Source organism: Elephas maximus, chromosome 1 (genome assembly GCF_024166365.1).
Source record: "Elephas maximus indicus isolate mEleMax1 chromosome 1, mEleMax1 primary haplotype, whole genome shotgun sequence".
NCBI classification, from domain to species: Eukaryota; Metazoa; Chordata; class Mammalia; order Proboscidea; family Elephantidae; genus Elephas; species Elephas maximus.
In genome coordinates, this window is record NC_064819.1 from 156,643,474 (window position 1) to 156,660,905 (window position 17,432).

Below are 17,432 nucleotides of genomic sequence, written 5' to 3' on the forward strand. Positions count from 1 at the left end.
AAATAATCACAGTTCTAAAGTGCTGAATAATGCTAATAGTCATCAGCACTACCACCTTCGCCTAAGAAAGTGAACCACTGAGGATACTCCACCTCTGTTTTTAATCTTGGAAGTAAAAATATTATTTGGAGTCAGCATTAAGTCTTTTTACCCCTGAATAGCTTCTCTTGGAACTTATTCTGTATTTTTTCACCAAAGCTATTGGTATAGCAAAGGTCAGTCAAAAAGTTTGTATATAGAAACAGTACTTTTTATCACTTTATTTTCTCCAAAATATTACCAGTATGATTCTTTCATTTTTATGTGACCTAATTGTTCTATAGTCCTGAAAATCTCCATATGTTCCTGGTTATATTAAAATTGATTGTATGTGCCCATCAGCAAGGTATCATGGTTTACACGCAAAGTAAAATGCAATTTCTTATTTTTTTTAAATTAGCTTTGAGGAAGATATATATATATATATATATACACAAAAAAATATATATATAATAGTATATAATGACAACTATTCCTACATATACATACACACACATACATCTCAGTTACCAAAGTCAATAAATTAGACCCTATAGGAATTTACTGTAGTCATAATCCAGGCAGCTGTACATACAACGTGTATGTTGAAATTTCTTATAATTGTTATTCTCAGAGTGTATTGAGAGTTAAATGTTTTTCCTGGAGTAGTTTTTCAAAGTCCTGTGGATTTTCCAGATGAAAAATAAAGACTATATATATGAGTTGATTAAATTATATATCTATACAGATAGGGCAAGCCAAAGCAAATATTGATTTTCCTAAAACCAAAAAGTTAGCTGATAATATAAACAATTGTTCCAAAAAAAATACACACTTCGTGAAATGTGGGGGTGGGGGGGTGGAAAAAAAGCAAAAGACAGGCTTTAAATAGGAATATAATACCAAAAGCACCAAAAGTCACAATAAAACCTTAAGAAAAAGTTTATGGGTGTGGGAAGAAAAGTGTAATTAAATTTAAAAATAATTTTCTTTGAAGGGAAAATAGTGTTAAAACATTGTATACAACTCTATCTTTTCCATAAAAACTATTTCTAAAGCAAAAATGTGCTGCTTCTTTGCACTTTAGATAAAATTTTCAATTTTTTTTCCATAGATACATGCATGCTAAATTCATTAGAATATCTCAAATGCATAAAATTGTTGAGTTTTTAAGTGTTAAGATTTGAGACAAAATATAGTATATTTTAATAACCATTTGTATAAACTTTCAATAAAAAAAAATGCTGGATATGCTTGTTTTAAACTGGGCCCTGAGCTTCATTATTTTACTGTGTTGTAATATATTTTCATCTTACATATTCTCATCAAGCTCCATGGATATAATGATCACCACCTGTTTGCTTATTTAAAACTATCATTCAATTGACACCTCACTCTTAAGCTCTGCATTCATACATATTCTGTACGGTATAAAACTGCTTCAATTGGATATCCTGCCATCACCTCAAAGTCATTATCAATCTCATCAAATTTCTCTTAAAACTAGTTCGTAGATTATCTATTTATTTTTGTCCTGTCTTCCTAAAAAACAAAGACCAAACAAACAAATAAATAAATGATTTATAAGTCCTTTTAATAAGATCTCATCAAAACACCCCTCTGGAAATTGGGGAATGAGCTGTTGTTTGTATTCATTTTTATTTAAGTTACATTTATTTAATATAATATAAACAAAAACAAAGCCCTGGTGGCATAGTGGTTAAGTGCTATGACTGCTAACCAAGAGGTCGGTAGTTCAAATCCACCAGGCACTCCTTGGAAACTCTATGGGGCAGTTCTACTTTGTCCTATAGCATAGCTATGAGTCGGAATCGACTCGATGGCAGCAGGCTTGGTTTTGGTTTTTGGAGACAAAAATGCACTCAATATATATAACATCTGCTATTTGCTTTGGATTGTGTCAATTTAACTAAACTGGAACTAAGTTTCCACAATTTCCTTCTCTGCAGGGTTCTGAATTACGGTGGCCTCAGGAGACATCTGCAGGAGATTTGGAAGTTAGGAGTAGCCACCGTACTTACACTCAGAAGATCACTGTCAGATCAGGCTCTGTAGCAGTTCACCCACATTGTGGTGGCTCTTGACTTCCATGCTAGCAGGCAGCAGTCAGGCCTACAGATCCTGAAGCTTAGGCCACATTTCTTCCTTCAGCCTCTCTGAGCCCTGGGTCAGATCCAGGTGCACCTCTGTTGTGAATAAGCCTGGTCTTCTGCAGGTTATCTACGTCATACAAGATGGAGGTTTGGAAGCTAGGAGAGATTGATGAGAATTTCAATTCGTTCTCGTTTGGACTTTTGGGTTCCAGTTTGTGCTGTTCCCCACTTCACATCTAAATGGGGGAGGAGGCAACAGACTTACATAGACTGCCCAACCAGCTCCCAGAATTGTGGGAAGTTCAGTTCCTATAATAAATCCCTTATATCACTCGCAGTGCTTTTGTTTATCTCAACCCTGACTGACACATCTGCTCAAAAATTTTTGTAATGAGTATAGATAATCTGGAGCCTGGTGGTGCAGTGGTTAAGAGCTTGGCTGCTAACCAAAAGGCGGGCAGTTCAAAGTTCAAATCCACCAGCCAGCAGCTCCTTGGAAACCCTATGGGGCAGTTCTACTCTGTACTATAGGGTCGCTATAAATTGGAATTGACTCGAGGGCAATGAGTTTGGTTTGGTTTCACAGATAATCTGGATTTGGAAATTACTGTTCTGTATAATTTTCCAAGTATCTCTTCACAGTCATTCCATAAACATCTCTTTGATTTGAGTCTGATCATCTTCACATGTGATGACTATGACAGCGTCTTTACCGATCTCTGTCTTCACTCAGCCTCTAATCCACTACACTTATCCATCAGATTTTTTTCCCCAAAATTCAAATCAGTCCATATCATATGCTAAAATGCCCACAACAGTTCTCAAAAATAAGTTCAAATTGCTAAACTTCACACAAAGGACATTTCATAATCTGAACCCTCTTTTGCCTCTTCTCACAATGTATATTTCTTTACATTTAAATACCCAGTTCAGTTCTATTCATTTTTTAAAGCACTATCTTCTTCTCTGTTCCTCCAAATCTGATTTACCTCTCCATCCCCTCACTTTCCCTTTCCACCAATACAGTTTTCACACCATCATAGTGTCTAGATGCCTAAAATTTTATAGTTTCTCAGTGAATATTTACTGAAGGTCTGAACGAATCACTAACAATTTCTTTTTGTGTTTTACCATGAAAGTGACTTCCGATGAGAGAAAGCATACCTTATTCATTTTCACATTCCCAGTATTTAGTAGAGTCCTAGAAACTTAGTAAGAGTCCAAACATTTGTTGAGCAATAAGTGCATTTCACATTAATTGAGCAATTATTAATATTCTGTAGAGCGTGCTATGTATTCTGTATGCATTATCTAATTTAACCCCAAATTTAAAATGAGAATACATGTTGTTTTAGGTGTTGTCCAGTCAGTTCTGACTCATAGTGGCCCTATGAACAACAGAACGAAACCATGCCTGGTACTGGGCCATTCTCACAATAGTTCCTATGTTTGAGTCCACTGTTGCATCCACTGTGTCAATTCATCTCATTGAAGACCTTCCTCTTTTTCCACTGACCCTCTGCTTTACCAAGCATGATATCCTTCTCCAGAACTGGTTCCTCTTAATAACATGTCTAAAGTATATAAGATGAAGTCTTGCCATCCTCCATTCTAAGGAACATTCTGGCTGTACTTCTTCCAGGACAAATTTTTTGTTCTTCTGATAGACCACGGTGTGTTCAATATTCTTCTCCAACACTGTAATTCAAATGCATCAATTCTTTGGTCTTTCTTATTCATTGTCTAGCTTTTGCATGCATGTGAGGCTTGGGTCAGGCGTACCTTAGTCCTTAAGGTGATATATTTGCTTTTTAACACTTACAAGAGTTCTTTTGCAGCAGATTTGCCCAATGTAATAAGTCATTTGATTTCTTGACTGCTGCTTCCATGAGTGTTGATTGTGGGTCCAAGTAAAATGAAATCCTTGACAACTTCAATATTTTCTCTTTTAGGCTTGGTAAAATTATGTAATTTGCCCAAAGCTGCACAGCTATTTAATGGCAATAGTGAGGATTTGGATTTAGGGCTGTGTAAAGCCAATATCCATGGTCTTTATCACTATGCTAAATTGTGATTACGAAGGCACATGCATTTATAAAAGAAAAGCAGCGTTAAACATATACTCTTTACTCTGAATATTCAACAAATAGCTTCAAATATTGGGAAATACTTTATGATGTTATGAAGGAACCAACTGTTGACTAAAATTTGTCAACGTTATTACTTGTTTCCTTTTAAATAATTTTAGTGAGAAAGAAAATTCATTATTTATTTAAAATGTTTAATTTAATAAAGGTTGGTCTTTTCTTTAGCTGAAATTTTACTGTTACCTGCACTTTACTGGGAACTGAAAAAACTTTCTAAATTATAAATGTATGGCCACGCTTCCAAATGTCCATACGGTATCTCATCATACCTGGAGATTTACGTTGGTCATGAAACAAACTTTACCATTTTTTTTTTTTATTGCTTAGTTATTATAGTGAGTTACTAATAAAAACTAATATTTTTGCCAGTAATTTCCTGAATTTTTTCCAGTCATAGAGCAACACACTTGATGTCTTTACAATAACACATTACCGTCGAGTCAATTCTGACTCATAGCTACCCTACAGGACAGAGCAGAACTGCCTCATAGGGTTTCCAAGGCTGCAATCTTTATGGAAAGGATTGCTACATCTTTCTCCCAGTCTTTACAATAGAGCTATAAGTTCATAAAATATAGACTCTTCTAATAATGAAGAAAAAGTCTTAAGGGAGTCATGTAAAATAAAAAGATTATGATTTTTGCACATTGATTACACACAGGACATTGACACTGACAACAAACTTAACGAATTCTGTTTAGTAAGCATAATTTTATTTATGTCTACATAAGAATATGTGTATAAAACCAGAAACCAGATCCACTGCTATTGAGTTGATTCCAACTGAAATCAATCCTATAGAACAGAGTAGAACTGCCCTATAAGGTTTCTAAGGCTGCAAACCTTTATGGAAGCAGACTGCCACACCTTTCCACCACGCAGTGGCTGGTGAGTTCAAATTTACCCAATTTTAACCAATGTACCATTTATTTATAGTAAATATATAAATTAAATATATGTATATGTACAAAAAAGTAAATATATATGTATAATTATCTATTTTTAGTATCTTGAAGAAATTAGATATATTCTTCATATTCATATCTTGTCTTAACATATATGTAATTTTATGCTTGGTTAATCTATTTTTTTTTTTTTTTACAAAATTAAAGTTGAGGGTTTTTAACAGATATGCTTGTTTTATTATAAGAATTTCTATTGGCGTGAAAAACAATAATGCAGAAAATATGTTTCATTATCTAAGTTTTAAAAATTATTTCATTCAGTATGTCCCTGGAAAATAATGATCAATTCTTATGTTTTTTGTGGGAAAAGGCTAGTTATTTATATGCTTCTGTGTTCTCGTAATATCTGTTTATAGAATGTCACATACATCATGGTGTTTCATAATGCTATTCCCTGGCTCGTGTTGTTTACTCTGACAGAATGTCCTTCCTTCTTACAGCTCCCTTCTTAGGAAAAATCGTTTGGCTGATTTCAAAATATTCTTGGTTGAGAATGAAAAGCCCTGCCCAGTTTAGTATACTCTAAAATGTCGATCATTTACTTCAGCAAATATTTTCTCCATTTTTGTATGCACTTTTTAGAAACTAACCCACCCACAATGCATAACAGGACTCCGATTCAAAGTAGACCAATAACATTCTTTTTCAGATAATTAGAAATGGATACACAAAGTCTCCTTGTACATGCTTAGAAGCTTGAAGGTCATAGAGGGGCTTAAGGCCACATTGTAGGAATAGCCATGATGGACCAAACATGAACAAGTAGTGAGACTTATCAGATAAAATATCAAGTATCTTTGTATTCTCTGTCATGTTTTAGCTAAAGGAAAAGGCTAACTGTTTATTGGAAAGACTAACTTCCTGCTTGGGGTCCAAGAACAAATTAGATGATATCCTCTGATAAGACGTGATGGAGATCCTTGTGTATTTTCTAACCATTTCACATTGATATTGCATAGGGAGCATCATATACTATTTATGTTTCAACACTCAGTAACCTCATTTTCATGCCCACTTATCCATAAATATTGGAGTTCTTTTCCTAGCTTCTATCTTCAAACTGATCAAATAATTTTTTGTATACCTATTTAAAAACTTAAACACTGGCTGAAACTCTTTGTCCTGAGGGATTATTTTGTTTGCTTTCCTTTCATTCACTTGCACACGCTATTTCTTAGACAGGAAATGCCCTTTGCTCTTTTCCTACCCAAATCTGGCTAATAGCTTTCATCATAAATTTTTGATGATTGACCTAAATTTGATTAATATTGAAAAATCAATAAGCATGTAAGTGTACGTTAGGAAATGTGAAGTCTGATAAGAAAAGAGAAATTAGGCATGTTATATCCTAATTCATTAATCTTTATTTCAGTGTAAGTCTACAATCTTTCTGATATGCACTCAAGTGAATAAATTACACATTTTAAATTAAATTAACTACCAGCACTAGAAACTAAAATTGGTATTGAGAACAATAACCTTAAACATGCATAGAGGAAAATCATAGAAAGGTTGAGCACTGAAGAAGTAATTCCTTAATGTTCAAATGTGCATTTACTTTTTTCTGTATAGTTCTGTCACCTAGAACAGATAAATGTTCAACAAGCACTGGTTGACTGAATAACTGGTTGAATCCACTAAAATATAAATTAAACTTATAACTGAAATTAAGAAAATGACAATTCGCCTTAGTTTGGACTGCAAATATGAACATAAATTTCTCCTACAGTGATTTTGTACTGCATATAAAATAAATTCAATTTAGCTTGGCATCCAAAGCATCCCATATTATGGCCCTAATTTCATATGAATCTCCCATTACACCCTTTTCTGGTACTTAAGCCAACTTCCTCTCACTTGCACATGCCTTGTGCTATCCTGCCTCTGAAGCTCCACTCATTCTGATTACTCTGCTCTCCTCCCATTCTTATTTGCCTCCTACCCATTATTAAAAAAAGGTAAAAACTTTATGTATATACTTATGTAAGTATGCATATTTATATAAATAGATATTTTCTTATATATACTTTTCATACACATGTAAAACAACACTTGAGCATTTATATGGTATATTATTTGGGGAGGTAGCAAGAGATAGGAAGTCTTTATGTGTGTATATATGTGTACATATATATACATAAATGCACACACACATACATATACATATAATAAAGATGGGAGCAACTTATGGAGGAAAATTTTTTAAGGATTTGAGAGAGAAAATAAAATGCATAGGAGGGATAATTAGCTTTACAAGGTAGTGTTATGGATTGAATTGTGTCCCCCTCCCCCCCCCAAAAAAAAAAAAACTGTGACAACTTGGCTAGTCCATTATTCCCAGTATTGCGACTGTCCACCATTTTATCATCTGATGTGATTTTCTTTAGTGTTGTAAATCCTGCCTCTATGATATTAATGAGGTGGCTTTATTGGCAGTTATGTTAAAGAGTCAGGACTCAATCTACAAGATTAGGTTGTGTCTTAAGTCAGTCTCTTTTGAGATATAAAAGACAGAAGAAAGCTGAGAGACATGGGGACCTCATACCAACAAGAAACCAGAGCTGGAAGCAGAACGCATCCTTTGGACCAGAGGTTTCTATGCTGAGAAGCTCCTAGACCAAGGGAATATTGAGGACAAGAACCTTCCCCTAGAAGCAACAGAGAGAGATCCTTCTTCTAGAGCTGGCACCCTAAATTTGGACTTTTAGCCTCCTAAACTGTGAGAGAATAAATTTTTCCTCATTAAAGCCATCCACTTGTGGTATTTCTGTTACAGCAGCACTAGATAACCAAGACAGGTGGATATATTCCATTCAACTGAGGCTAATGGATGATAGCAGAGATTGGGGCAGATCAGTAGCTGGGGAGTGGGATTTTTACAGTTTTAAACTCTGGCAAACTGATTTTTTTGTTTTTCCCATGAAGTATGAGGAACAACAAGGCCTTAGAATGAGAAAAACAGAGTTGGGCTCAGATAGTATGTTGCCTGTAAGAAATATATGGAAAATGATAGATTTTGTCCCAAAGGTACTTCAGGCTAAATAAATTAGAAATGTATTAATAACTTCTCCTAAAAATCTTTTTCATGATTAACCACCCCAGTTTCCAGTCAGTCAGTGAAGTCAGAAACTTACCATAAGCCATTTCTTTTCTCATAACCTCCACATCTAGTTCATTTTGCAATCATCTTAAGTCTCCCTCAGTTAGACCAAATTATGTTTTCAACGTTCACTGCTATCTAGACTCCCAATAATGTTTGTTTGGAAATATATCTGCCTTAATTATTGCTGTCAACCCCCCATTCATTATCTACATTTATTTTCTTAGTATTGTTTTATTAATGGAAATCTTATCACATCACTTAGCTGCATAAATATCTTCAATTTTCTGCCTTCTTTTCAATATAAATTTTCCATGTCCTAATGCCTAATGCCTGCCTGAAGCCTTGGTAGCATAGTGGTTAAGAGCCCAGCTGCTAGCCAAAAGGTTGACAGTTCGAATCTACCAGCTGCTCCTTGGAAACCCTATTGGGCAGTTCTACTCTATCCTGTAGGGTCGCTATGAGTTGGAATTGACTCAGTGGCAAAGGATTTGGTTTTTGGTTTGGTTAATGCCGGCTTCTCATTCCAGTCTCTTCTCTTGAGCTTTCTACTTTTCCACCTATGTTTTAGGGAAGCTAAACTTTTTCTATGAGTTGGAATATCTGCCAAATTTTTTTGATTAACCAATGGGGAGTTGAATTCTCATTTGCTCTTTTATGCCACACCCAATATATATGCCATTTTTTATACTCTGAATTACTAGATGAGATCTGCTTAAACTCCCCACGTTTCAGGACTGGTGCAAATCCAAAACACTTCCTAAAATGTTATCTCATTGTCAACTCTGGCTTTAATATAATCATCCCCCTTCCAATTCTTCATATTCTTGCTTCTTTATGTCCAAACTGAAATGTAGAAAATGTGGAAGACAGTCTTGATTCACGTTTTCCTCCAGAACAACCATTAATAAAAGTCCATCATGTGAGCAGAACTCTTGCTCAACGTTCGAGTGAAACAAAAGGAATGGGTCACATATATCTAAAAGACACATTACATAGTTCTGTTATTAAAAGTTTTTTTTTTTTTTATTACTTTGTCATCAGGCATTTCTCATTGTCCATTTCACTCTCTGGGGATCCGCTTTCTATCATACCATGAACTCCTTCTTCTTCTCTTTCTCTTATTTGCCTCTTTTTCTTTAAAAACTATGTTTATAAAAACTCTTCAACATCTCTTGTGGAGCAGTTAAGCTATACACTCTTTGTTGCTTTAACTCTTATCAAAATTCATGCCTTCATTGTCTTAACATCTATTCTAAGTTCTTTATCCAGCTACTGTTCCACTCTTTCCTCTCAAGAAGAATTTTAGCTCCAACTATTAAGATAATATAAGTTTGACCTCTGATACATTCATTTACATGCTATTCAACTCCATTTTATTGTGCGTTCGTTACGAAGCAAGGAACTATTTGGTTTTCAACTTGTGTGCTTAGCGTCGAGCCCATAATATAGAATCAACAACAATTTTTAAATAAATAAAATGAAATATATTTTGCAGGTCTCAAGTAGCAGAGTTCCTGTCTAGTCACCAAAAAAACCAAACTCACTACCATCAAGTCAATTCCAATCCATAGCAACCCTATGTGACAGAGTAAATCTGCCCTATAGGTTTTCCAAGGTGGAAATCTTTATGGGAACAGACTGCCACATCTTTCTCCCACAGAGCAACTGGTGGGCTCACCATCAGCTTTTCAGTTAACAGCCTTTAAGTAAATATCTAGACACATATTATACTAAAACACAGTGCATAGTATATAATGTGTTCAACAAACATTTGTTCAATTAATGAATATGCTACCCTAAATATGTTACAGAAAGACTTTATAAGACTAAAAGAATAATCTTTATTATAGTTAAAGCAGAGTTAAGAAGAAGGATCAGTAACTGGAAAATATGGCCTTGGTGATAGAAAAGACTCTGGATCGCATGATAGAATTTTGCAAATACCTTTTTTCGGTGATATTAAACAAGGACTGAACACATAGACCTAACTGGATGGAAAATACAGGAATCAAATAGACTACATCTGTGGACAGAGACAATGGAAAAGTTGTCAGATCAAGGCCAGGGCCAGCTGCAGAACAGATCATCAATTGCTCATATGCAAGTTCAAGGTGAAGCTGAAGAAAATTAAAATAAGTCCAGGAGAGCCAAAACACGACTTTAAGTATATTCCAACTGAATTTGGAGACCAACTCAAAAAGAAATTTAACACATTGAACACTAATGACTGAAGACCAGATGATTTGTGGAATGACATCGAGGACATCATACATGAAGAAAGCAAAGAGTCATTAAATAGACAGAAAAGAAAGAAAAGACCAGAACAGATGTCAGAAGAGACTCTGAAACTTGCTCTTGAACATAGAGTAACTAAAGTAAAAGAAAGAAATGACAAAGTAAAAAAGCTGAACAGAAAATTTCAAAGGTCAGCTCAAGAAGATAAAGTAAACTATTATATTGAAATATACAAAGATCTGGAGCTAGAAAACCAAAAGAGAAAAACATGCTCAGCATTTCTTAAGCTAAAAGAACTGAAGAAAAAATTCAAGCCTCGAGTTGCAATTTTGAAGGCTTCTGTTGGCAAAATATTGAATAATGCAGGAAGTATCAGAAACAGATGGAAGGACTACACAGAGTCACTGTACAAAAAGAATTGGTCAACATTCAAACATTTCAGGAGGTAGTATATGACCAAGAACTGATGGTATTGACGGAAGAAGTGCAAGCTGCACTGAAGGCATTGGTGAGAAACAAGGCTCCAGGAATTGACAGAATCCCAACTGAGATGTTTCAACAAAGGAATGCAGCACTGGAAGTGCTCACTGGTCTATGCCAAGAAATTTGGAAGACAGCTACCTGGCCAACCAACTGGAAGAGATCCATATTTGTACCTATTCCAAAGGAAGGTGATTCAATAGAATGTGGATATTATTAAACAATACCATTATTTTCACCAACATGTAAAATTTTGTTGAAGTGTATTCAAAAGCAGTTGCAGCACGACATGGAACTGCCAGAAATTCAAGGTGCATTTAGAAGAAGACATGGAATGGGGGATATTATTTCTGATGTCAGATGGATCCTGGCTAAAAGCACAGAATACCAGAAAGATGTTTACCTGTTATCCATTCAGCTGTATGGATCATAACAAATTATGGATAACATTGGGAAGAATGGGAATTCCAGAACACTTAATTGTACTCATGAAGAACCTGTACATAGACCAAGAGGCAGTCATTCAGACAGAACAAGGGGATACTGTGTAGTCTAAAGGCAGGAAAAGTGTGCATCAGGACTGTATCCTTTCACCATACTTATTCAATCTGTATGCTGAGCAAGTAATTCCAGGAGCTTGACTATACAAAGAAGAACGTGAATCAGGATTGGAGGAAGACTCATTACCAAACTACGATATGCAGGTGACACAACCTTGCTTGCTGAAAGTGAAGAGGATTGAAGCACTTACTGATGAAGATCAAAGACCACAGCCTTCAGTATGGGTTACACCTCAACATAAAGAAAGCAAAAATCCTCACAAGGGGACCAATAAACAACATCATGAAAAATGGCGAAAAGTTTGACATTGTCAAGGATTTCATTTTACTTGGATCCACAATCAATGCCCATGGAAGCAGCAGTCAGGGAATCAAACGACATATTGAATTGGGCAAATCTGCTGGAAAAGATCTCTCTAAAGTGTTCAAAAGCAAAGGTATCACTTTGAGAACTAAGGTGCTGCTGACCGAAGCCATGATCTTTTCAATAGCCTTATATGCATGTGAAAGCTGGACAATGCTCATAAAGAAGGCTGAAGAAGAATTGGTACCTTTGAATTATGGTGTTGGTGAAGAATATTGAATATATCATGTACCACCAGAAGAAGGAACAAGTCTGTTTTTGAACAAATAAGCCAGAGTACTCTTTGGGAGCGTAGATGTCCAGACTTCATCTCATGTACTTTGGACATGTTTTCAGGTGGGTACAGTCCCTAAGAAGGACATCATGCTTGGTAAAGTAGAGCATCAGCAAAGAAGAGGAAAACCCTCAATGCAATGGATTGACACAGTGGCTACAACAATGGGCTCAAGCTTAACAATGATTATGAGTATGGTGCAAGACCAGGAAGTGTTTCGTTCTGTCATACATTGTGTTGCTATGAATCAGGAATAACCTGAAGGCACCCAACAACAATAACAAAGGCTGTGGCTGGTATCACACTGTTGAAGTGTAAGCAGGGGCCCATTTTATTTTCATTAACTCTTCTGGGTTTAAATCCCTTATTTTTCTAATGATAAAGTTCGATAACTTTTGATTCATCTTTAGCCCATTTTAAAACTCATTTTCTACTTTCAGCATGGCCTAGATTTGCAAAAGGGTTAGTAGGAAGCAGACTGTCATTTGCCAAACATCAAGTCTTCCCTTTTTCCTTGTGTCCCTCCAAAGACGTTTCCTTTTGTTACTGCTGTTGGCAAGTAGGATTTTTTTTCTTTTTAATTGGTTCTGTATTTTTACTGCCTTATATAAACAATCCAACACGGGTGGTTGTGAAGCCTCTGGACTGTTTTGGCTGTCGTCACAATTTACCTAGGTTGGTGAGCATCACATTCAAGAGATTCATTTTTAAGCAGCTTCCACAGGCATTGGTGGTCTCCACCAAGATTTGTCATGATTTTAAGCTACCTCACAGTTGGCAGCATGAAACTCCTTCTGGTGGCCAAATATCTTTCCTTCAAGCTTTGGCGAACCTCAGCAAACAAGTGCTTAATTTCATTGCCCTTTTGGGAACAAAAAATCCTGAGAGGGTAATCTTTGCCCCCTTTCCCTGTCCAAAACCAAACCCATTGCTGTCAAGTCAATTTTAACTCCTAGCAACCCTATAGGACAGAGAACTGCTTCTCTCGATTCTTGAAATCACACACGCAAAAAAAAAAAAAAAAAAAAAAAAAAAATTACATTTTCTAACAAATAAGCAGGGAAGTTGTAACTACTTTGAGACATGTTTTCCACATAAAATCTTCTTATGGTCAGTATAATGAACAATAATATATCAGTTGCATATTAAATAAGACAGCATGTCACATATTTGGTATTGCTAAGATTTATTCTTTTAGGGTTCAAGGCTGTGTAGACAGATGTCAAACAAAAAAAACTTGACTTAGTGAACCTCTCCTTTTTAATGTTTTTAATGTTTAATTCCATTCCTATTTAAAAGGAAATTTAATTTAAGGGAATTATACCCATATGATTCTAGTTCATTTGTATTTAACTGATCAATATGTTGTTTTACAAGCCCTGTTTGATGTCAAGAAAGCAAGTGTGTCCCCTTTTCCCTTAGGCATTTGAAATGCATTTATTTTCCCCTCAGAAGTATTTGGCAGTTTATAAATCCCAACAACCAAAGATAACTTCAGTTTAAATTCAGGGCATTAAAACAAGGAACAACATCCAAAAAGGCACTAAATTTGAATTCAGAAAAGAGCCTTTAAAATAATGATTTTTTTGTCTTTCTGCTTATTTTAATTGTTAATTGCAAAGCCAATTTCTTAAGCAAAAACAAACATCATAGCAAAAGAAAGAGAGGTCTATGATATTAAAAAAAAAGAGTAATAAATAATTCATTAGATAACTTTAAAATGTTGGTGTCTTTGCCGTTTTTAAAATTATTTTCTTCTATGAACAGGAAACATGTTATGTTGAGAAAAACACTGGCTTTGAAGTCAGAGAGTTTATGCTACTCTAACTTAATGGATATATGAATTCAGAAAATTGGCAAACTATCTGATGAAAAGAGATTGGAAGTCTTCTCCAAGCAGCTGGACTGGAATGTTCGCAGTATTCAGCACTAGTTTCCACAAAGATGCAACCAGGAGAAGCCAAACACACAAGATTCTGTGAAAGCACGTGGAGATTTTCATTTTTCCTTTATATATTTACATATGGAGTCTGCTTCCTGAAAAAGACCCCCTGGTTGTGGGATACAAGGCACTGCTGGTACAACTACCCTATCAGCTGCTCACAACTGACCTTCACTACTACTGCATCCTGGAGCTGTTGTTCCATTGGTCTTTAATGTTTTCTCAGTTCACTGATATCAAAAGAAAGGACTTTGGCATTGTGTTCCTGTACCTTTTTGTAGCTATTTCCTTGATTACCTTGTCATGTGTTAACAATATGGCCCGAGTAGAGACCCTGATCCTTTGTCTTCATAATTCATCCAGATGCTCTTTAAAAAAAAAAAAAAAATCTTTTAGAGGCTGCCAAAATGGCAAATTATGCCAAGTTTCAGAAATGTGTGATTTTCTGTTTGTTACGTTTGCCATGGTTTTTATAATCATGCAACTTGGTATATTGCCTCTCTGGGTATTAAATACCACATTATTTGAAAGTTGGGAGATGGTTGGACCTTACCCTTCTTGGTGGGTTTTTAACCTAGTGCTGTTGGTAATACAAGGATTGAACTGCTTCTGGTCTTACTTTATCATAAAAATAATTTGCAAAGCTATTTCAAAACGCAAGGTGTCTAAGGATGATCAAAGTGATACTGACTCTAGCTGAGAGGAAGAGGACTCAGAACCTCCCAGGGAAGAACCCCCACTTTGTGACAACCACCAATGGGACCAATAGAACCAATGGGTACCTCCTGACTGTCCCTCACACCATGGATGGTTAATTACAGGCAGTTCCTGGGTTATAAATATCTGACTTATGGACAACTCGTAGTAAAGAACGGACTGCCATAAAGCCTATTATATTTAAAAAAAAAAAAAAAGTAGCAAAATCACTTAAAAAATGTAGAAAATATAATTAATCTTTAAATGTGCTCAATATGAGTTCATGACTTTCCCACTACCCATCTTCTCCTCTGTAATTGAGGTGGATCTACTCTTGTCCTTTAAGTGTGGAAGACTAGAGTCCTTCATAATATTCCAAAATGTCTTAGGTTGGGTTCTCTAGAGAAGCAAAACCAGTAAGCATATAAATATACATATATATAGAGAGAGGGAGAGATTTATATCAAGGAAATTGCTCACATGGTTGTAGAGGCTGAAATGTCCTAAGTCCACGGGTCAGGCTGGAGGCTTCTCCAGATTTATGTAGCCACAGTGGCTGGTGAACCCATGATCAGAAGGTCAGACAGCAGGGCTCTTGCTCACAGGCTTAAAGACTAATGAATCCCAAGATCAGCAGACAAGATGGCAAGCAAGCTGCTACCTCAAGTCCCAAAAACTTGAGGTCAGACTAACAGGGACTAGCTGCAGGGTCCAGAGTGAGCAAAAGCCCACAAGCCTTGCTAAAAGTTCACCTGTACTGGTTGCGGGCTATAGCCCCAAGGAAACTTCCCTTCAACTGATTGGCTACTCACAGCAGATCCCATCATGGAGGTGCTCACATTATATCAAATCTCATCATGGAGGTGATCACATTATTACACAACTCCCAAACTACATCATAAATGCCAAACCACTGAGAATCATGGCCCAGTCAAGGTGACATACAATGGAATAGCACAAGTAGGTGGCTTTAAAGGACAGAAATTAATTTTCTTACAGTTCTGGAGGCTAAAAGTTCAAATCACGGTCTTGGCCATGTTGATTTCTTCTATGATCTTCTCTTTTTGTTTGGGGTATTTGCTGGCAATCCTTAGCATTCCTTTGCTTGTAGATGGTTACTCCCCTGGCATCTGTCTCCCCTTGTGTATGTGTCTCTGTGTCTATTCTCCTCTTTTATAGCTCAGAAGTGATTAGGTTTAGGACCCATCCTACGCTGGTATGACCTCATTAACATAAAAAAAGAAAACCCCCCTATTTCCAAACAGGATCACAGCTGCTGGCACAGATGGCTAGGACTTCAATATATATTTTGGTAGAAATAATTAAATTCATAACATCTGGCTTTAAGAAGCATTTCTTAGAGTGTTTTTCTCACATTTCTTTTTGGAGGAATGAGAGTGGGCTTTGACAAAATCATGTATATATTTCTGTTTTGTATTATAAAGATTAAATATTTCTGGTGGTGCAACAGGTAAGTGTTTTAGTCAAAGTGTTTTTTTTTTTTATTTGTACCTTAAAAGATGGCAATTTATGCCAACCAAGAATAATATGTCCTGCAAAACTTTCATTTAAATAGATAGTGAAATTAGGACATTTCCAGATAAACAGAAATTAAGGGAATATGTAAAAACCACACCAAACTTACAAGAATTATTAAAGGGAGTCCTTTAGTCTGAGAACAAACATCAGACCACAGCCTGAATCTAGGATGCAAGATTGTACCAGCTGGATACCAATGTAGGAAATGAGCTCTCAAGGACTAACCAAAACCAAAACAACTGCAACAGGGAATCAGAGAGGTTAATCTGTAAATGACAACAACATCAGAACAATAAAAGAGGGAATAAATGGTATAGGTATAGAACTCTCCAATGGAGAGGAATGTAAGGTGATACCAAGTAATAATAGACCAGTTCAAACCTAGGAAGATAAGGGTAGATTTCAAGGTAACCACAAAAAAAGTTAATAAATCTACTCATCAAGACAAAGAAGAAAACCATAGGGTGCCAATAAAAACAAAATTTACAAAAACAAAAGATTGAAAAAGAAATCCACAAACAAAAGGAACTCAGCATAGGAGAGTAAGAGGAACAAAGAAAACATTAGCACCACAAAAAAACAAACAAACAGAAAAAACCAAGGATAAGGAACCACAATGGATCTGTGAAACATCTCGTTAACATGGATGCATTCTCTGGAGGGCATTATGCTGAGTGAAATAAGAAATCACAAAAGGACAAACACTGTATGAGACCATTATTGTAAAAACTCATGAAAAGGTTTACATACAAAAAGAAACAATATTTGATGGTTGGGGGGGCAGGGGTGGTGATGGAAAAACACTTACTAGACAAAAGATAAGCCGTAACTTTGGTGAAGGGTAAGACAGCACACAATACTGGTGAAGCCAGTATAACCTGTACAAGGCAAGGCCATGGATGCTCCATAGATACATCCAAACTCCCTGAGGGGATGGAATTGCTGGGCTGAGGGTTGTGGGGACCATGGTCTTGGGGAACATCTAGCTCAGTTGG

General features: G+C 35.9%; 1 pseudogene; it reads left to right on the forward strand.

The window, feature by feature from the left end:
- The window catches only part of LOC126070091 (ceramide synthase 6-like), a 44,587-nt pseudogene extending 29,570 nt beyond the window's left edge, over nt 1–15,017 (forward strand).
- Nucleotides 15,018–17,432: the final 2,415 nt, after the last annotated feature.